We start from the raw sequence: 6000 nt of genomic DNA on the forward strand, positions 1-6000 counted from the left end.
ATATAAGACTTGATCTACAAATTAAAAACCATCCATTTTCATACCCAACTTGTCCTATTTTAGGGTCGCGGGGGCAAATTCAAAACAATAATTTAATGTGGAATTTATTTTTCAAAATCCCATACCACTTTTGTGTGATTAAGAAGAAGAAAAAAAAGCTAAATATTGTCTCCTATTCTGAGAATTGTGATAAAATGGCCTCTAAAGCATAAAATAATCCTGTTTAAAATAAATAACAAGAAAATATTGTATTTCATTGAGCAATAGTTAGTTTGTGGTTAATTTGTAAAAAAAAAAAAAAAGAAGAAGAAGAAGAAAAAAAAGAACATTTCCCGATAAATATTTCCGAGTACCCCCTGCAATGTGCTCCTGTACCCCTAGGGGTACACGTACCCCAGTTTGGAAGTTACACTTATCAAATCAAGTGCATGGTGACATCTGTAACTAACTAATTACAACATTAAATTACCATTCACAAGGATGTTATTAGTTATTTTAAACAGAAAATGAAGTAGTAATAAGTCAGTTTGTAAGACAGTCCAGTATCTCCTGCAGTGGGATATTTAGATCAATAATGTTCAAGTCAAATGAAAGACACCAAAACTGTAATTACACGCCGCATTTACAGTAAAGTTTGACACTTTACGCGTGTTTTAAGGCAAATCTGACAACATTAAAAAGGCGTTTCGTGGAACGCAGCTGGGAAATAAATGCATGGTAATTGCCAACCTATGCGTCACACAAAATGAGAGAGCCAGTGTAAATATGAAGACAAAGGGGTGATATTTACCCAATGCGTCGCTATTCCATACACTGCGGTGTCAGCTGGAGCCGAGCAGGCGGTCTTCCTCCTCGGATAAAGCTCTGCTAAAGTTTTCGGGGGGTGGTGTTTTAAAATAAAGAGGCTTCCCCCCTCGTCCTCTGGTTCACTCTATCACTTCAGTCCTCCTCAACTCGCTCGTCCCCCATCTCTCTATCCCACACTCTGTCTATGTGTGTGTGTGTCTATATATATGTGTGTGTGTGTGTGTGTGTCCGCTTCTGACCCTGTGCAGGAAGTAAACGCCGCTCACATGAACACTAGTGTACGGAATGAAAGCAGCCCTGACACCATACGCTAAAGACTTCTTTTTAAAGACACAGACATTTTGGACGTCGTCGCTGTAGGTACACTGTCCTACTGTAGTCCTCCCGGCCAATGGTCTGCTCTGTTACATCTCACGGACACATGAACCCGCTGCACCCATTGGACTTAAAGGTATAGACTTTACTGTTTCATTGTAAACATCACGAACGACGGCTCGACAATGAAGCGTGTCGGGGGCACTTTAAGTAGGACATTCGTCGGTGGCTCGTGGACGGTAGCCCTAAATACCATTTACATGTGTGGTGAGTTACCTCACGTGTCCTTTTTGTGATGACAGCTCGGGACACGCACTGCGCATGCGTGCTGCCACTGCTAAATTGTAAGCGCCAACTGCTGGCGGTGTGACCTTAAGTCAACTTTTCTATGCGCTGCAGGCATCATGCTATCGCTATCACACACTGCCACGTCATGCATAAATGCCCACCAGAGGCTCCACTGTCTGTACATTAGAGTTTCAGTCAATGGCTTAAAGAAAAAAAAAAAAATCATTTTCATCCTTTGATCAAGCCATAAATAATCAAATTAGTTTGCCATAGGTCACATGACAGAAAATAGGGCAATAGAGGCCAGCAGCAATAATTTAACCACGATAAAGGACAGAGCCAATATACCAACTAGTGATGGGTGATATTATCGGTTGATATTTGCCATAAAATGTAATTGGTGGTCAGCTGCTATCACTTTTTTTTGATTATTATTATTATTATTTCTGCACCTTTTAATGTTTGGACACTATAACGACAATCACTTTAATTTGTATTTGTAATTTGCACCCTTAATGTCTGCACTGACTGTTTAATGTCTGTTTGTGTATATTATACACGGAAGGGAGGGAGGACAGCGCCAGTTTGTTTGTTTTATTGTTTACTTTTACTGTTTATTTTACTTATTACTGTTTACTGTTTATTGTTTACTGTTCATTGTACTTATGTCTTGTATACTGCTACTGGATGCCTTGAATTTCCCCTCGGAATCAATAAAGTATCTATCTATCTATCTATCTATCTATCTATCTATCTATCTATCTATCTATCTATCTATCCGTCCTTCTACATCTCATCAGTTTTTCCACCGATATTGAAAAACCGATATGTTGTTGTTTGACACAACACATGAAACACGAGTGGCACTTTTTTCATCACTAAAGTTGAAAAAGTTTTTTTTTTTAAATAGTATGTTAAAGTTTCGATGATTTGATGCGATCAGCAGACGCCTCTGAAGAAGACTGGCAGTTGACAGTGGAAATATGTCCGGAGATCAAAGTGAATTTCCTAAAAAAAAATAAACTTTGTCTGAAGAAATGAAACCATGACATATAATTCAGAATCCAGACAAAATGTGCTTGCTGGAATGAAATTATTACGCGGAAATCAAGGGCACATCAAAGCGATCAGCAGATGCCTCTGAAGAAGACTGGCAGTTGAAAGTCAATAAATGTCAGGAGATCAAAGTCAATTTCCTGAAGAAAAAAAAAGTTGTCTGAATAAATTAAATCTTAACATATTATTCAAAAAGAAGACAAAATTAACTTGCTGCAATTATTACGCGGAAGTCACGCACATATCAAAGCAATCAGCAGACACCTCTGAAGAAGACTGGCAGTTGACAGCCGAAATATGTCAGAAGATCAAAGGCAATTTCATAAAAAAAAGGTCTGATTGCAAAGGCGACATTTCTTTATGGGACATCAAGTGGACATCACATTAAAAGTAGGCTTCACCTGTTATTTCCATGATATATACCATGTAACCTAAAATTAGGTTGGATTGGACAATCACCAATATCGAATATCTCTAATATTTTCTTTCTTATTATGAATTTTGTATTTTGATAAGCGCATTGACGTGACTGTTGTAATTTTTGCTGTACAAATAAAGTTGAAATCAATACCATCTAATAGCAACCTATCATTGTTGGTGAAAAATGTAGTTTTTATGCCTTTTAAAAGTTGTGGGTTAAGTTATTACAATAAAGCATGAAATTTTTAGGTTCAGACGTTGGCGGAACTGGACATTTACACAAGAGATTACCTAAGTGTGGACAAAGCCTAAATATACAAGGACTTATTTTAAGTTGTAGAATGGGACTTTGTCAAGAGATTTTCTTAAAGGATCCCAGTGACCTGGTAGCATTCTCAGTGATCTAATATGTCAATAAATTCTACAACTCCAGTCAGCTAATCCTGAAAGTGAAAACATATTTTGGCTTTTATATTTATATATATTCATATTTTAACTTTTACGAGTTGCAGGTGTGTTTCGTAACAGAAACACACCTGCAACTCGTAAAAGTTAGCTTTAGTATGCTAGCATTTGTGTCAAAATCAACAAAAATGTAGTTGTTTTTTATGTCGTCGTTGAGTAATTCTGTCTAGATTGAAAGTAATGCAGTTATTTATATTTAAGGAGATGCACCTAACCCAAATGGTGTGTAAAAGCCTAAACAAAGTACAAAAGTACCAGTAACCAAATTTTCATGTAAACGTTGAAGAATACCTTAAACGCCTTGAAATAGGATAGGGTTTAAAAGAGCCTGCTGACTCATATCATAATCACCAAAATAATTAAAAGAACAAAAAAACATCTTGTACACAATGGTAAGTCAGACAACAATGTTTTTAAGTAAAAACAGGACATTTATTTTTTTTTAATTAGCTGTTTATTTACAAGACAAAGATGCTCTCTGTTCCTGCAGATGTCATTGTTTAAATAAAGTTTTGCTGTGGAACAAAACTGAAATACCTCTGTGTGTGGAATAAATGAGTTGAACCAATGAGTTAGATGTACAGTAGGTGGCAGTTTACTGGAGTCCAACGTATTGTCTTATCTCCATGGATAACTGCTGCTGTGAGAAACTTAAGAATGCTTTTTTTTTTTTTTTTTTTTTTCAACCAGTCAAACACCACCAATCATTTTCTGATCAAAACTTGGATGGAACTTTTTTCAAAGGAGTGTACCATCTCCTTTTTTGTGAGAGTGTTTGAAGTTAAGGGCAGAAAGACATTTTTATTATGGGATGAAACCTGAAACTGAACTAAAAATCCAATAAAATGTTGGATTGTGTAGTCGTTTGGTGTTTTCTAACATCAAAGTAAAGTCATGCAAATACAAAATAAACTTTACTTTTAGATCTCCGTTTCTGGTTTTAAAAAAGTCTGGTGACATTTACAATTCACTGAGTCTCTCATCTATCTCGAAACACCTGCATTTAGAAATAAAAGTATTTTCCCTATACCGCTCGAGTTCACATTATTGCAAACATCAATACCTTCAATGGTTCACACTGCATAGGTTTTCTATCTTTTTGTGTTTGAGCACGAAGATGTCGATTCCAGCAAGTTCTTTTAGTCTTCTTTTTGAATAATATGTTAAGGTTTTATTTATTCAGACAACTTTTTTGTTCCGGAAATTCACTTTGATCTCCTGACATGTTTCGACTGTCAACTGCCGGTCTTCTTCAGAGGTGTCTGCTGATCGCTCTGATGTGTCCTTGACTTCTGCGTAATAATTCCCAGTTCATTTTGTGTTCTTTTTGAATAATAATTCACATCAAAGCTATCAGCAGACGCCTCTGAAGAAGACTGGCAGTTGACAGTCAAAACATGTCAGGGGATCAAAGTAAATCTCTTGAAAAAAGTTGTCTGAATAAATTAAACCTTAACTTACTAAGATGTAGAGGTAGTTAAACATATTTAACGGGTTACATAATTGGGGGTAAACAAAAAAAAATAATTTTAGGAATTTAGAAACTTTAGCTGTTAAATTGTGATGAATTAATCATACACATTGTATATGAGCAAACAGCATCAGGAGACAAAATTGGAATGGAACCTTAACATATTAACATATTTAAAAATAATCTTACTGGAATTTTTTGGCTGAAGACAAGGAAACCTCAAAGGAAACATCAAAGCGATCAGCAAACGCGTCTGATGAAGAATGGCAGTTGTCAGTCGAAACATGTCAGGAGATCAACGTGGATTTCCTGAAGAACAATCGTCTGAATAAATGAAAACTTAACATATTCAAAAATAATCTTGCTGGAATTATTACACAGAAGTCAAAGAAACTTCAAAGGAAACATCAAAGTGATCAGCAGATGCCTGCCTCTGACGAAGAGTTTTCTGAATAGATGAAACCATAACCTATAAAACAACTTCAGCGTTTGAAATAAAAGGAAGAAGAATTGAAAATGAGGAGTGAATGACTTGGAATCCCAACTATTGCACTATAAACTCATGACACTTTATACTTTTTTTGCTTTCTTCTGGTGTAACTGTGTATTAAATCAACCTAGTGCGCAATAACAAGCATATGATGTGTTGATCCTCAGAATAAAAGCTTATTGTTTCCCGATTATTCAGTGCAGCCCGAGGCCATCTAAACATGTCTCAGCTAGTGGACCTCCGAGTCCCTACTGTCTTTAAAGTTTATATCTACAGATGTGTGCCGGTGGTCTCTTCTAGAACCTCCATAAACATGCTAACCTAAAACGATGCCATGACAGCGAATATAAATTCAGATGCTTCCAACTCTGCCGGATTAGGAATTAAAAGGCTTCGTTTAGTGTTTCAGTTTGTTGTGCCCACAATAATTCCAGTAAGCATACTTCATGCCATGTGAAAATGAGGCTATATAAGGTGATCGGGACACAGACATTCCCATTGTTGTACTTGGCAGGACCAGCAGGGTCGAGCCGTGGTCTGTGTTTAAAGTGCCAGAGGAAGCTTAACAGAGAAGTCTGTCAGAGCTGCTCTGAAATCATGTGAAGAGCGACTGGTGGAATACTTGACCTAAAGCTGTTCTCAATTTATACTGTCACACACTTATGACACAGCTCCAGGCACGGATGGC

General features: G+C 36.7%; 1 protein-coding gene across 1 annotated transcript in view; it reads right to left on the reverse strand.

The window, feature by feature from the left end:
- The window catches only part of nacc2 (NACC family member 2), a 37508-nt gene extending 36227 nt beyond the window's left edge, over positions 1–1281 (reverse strand). Inside the window, exon 1 of the mRNA XM_028463369.1 lies at positions 791–1281. The gene's annotated coding sequence lies outside the window, so the exon portion shown is untranslated. The remainder of the gene's footprint in view (positions 1–790) is intronic.
- Between the last annotated feature and the right edge of the window lie 4719 nt (positions 1282–6000).

This window comes from Gouania willdenowi, chromosome 12 (assembly GCF_900634775.1).
Source record: "Gouania willdenowi chromosome 12, fGouWil2.1, whole genome shotgun sequence".
NCBI classification, from domain to species: domain Eukaryota; kingdom Metazoa; phylum Chordata; class Actinopteri; order Blenniiformes; family Gobiesocidae; genus Gouania; species Gouania willdenowi.